Source organism: Egretta garzetta, unplaced genomic scaffold (assembly GCF_000687185.1).
Source record: "Egretta garzetta isolate BGI_Z169 unplaced genomic scaffold, ASM68718v1 scaffold136, whole genome shotgun sequence".
Classification (NCBI taxonomy): domain Eukaryota; kingdom Metazoa; phylum Chordata; class Aves; order Pelecaniformes; family Ardeidae; genus Egretta; species Egretta garzetta.
This window is the reverse complement of record NW_009260066.1, coordinates 4581616-4581885: the sequence shown is the minus strand read 5'-3', so window position 1 is coordinate 4581885 and position 270 is coordinate 4581616.

Here is a 270-nt window from a genome sequence, read left to right as displayed (position 1 = left end):
GGTGGGGGGGTGGGGGGGGGAATCCACCGCCGGTTCCCCGCCTCGGGGCCTGGCAGCCTGCTCGCTGGGGCCGGTTTTCTCTGAGAAATCGTCTGAAAAAGGGCCCTTTCCTCTGCCTGTTGTTGCAGAGACCTGGTGTTTGAGCAGCAAGAACAAAAAACCCGCATCCTACAGCCTGCAAAACACCACTTTATCTTGTCAGACGTGCGACTCCGTTGCTGCTAAAAAGGTAGCCTGCACCTTCCTGAAATTGGACTTCCCGCCCGCCCG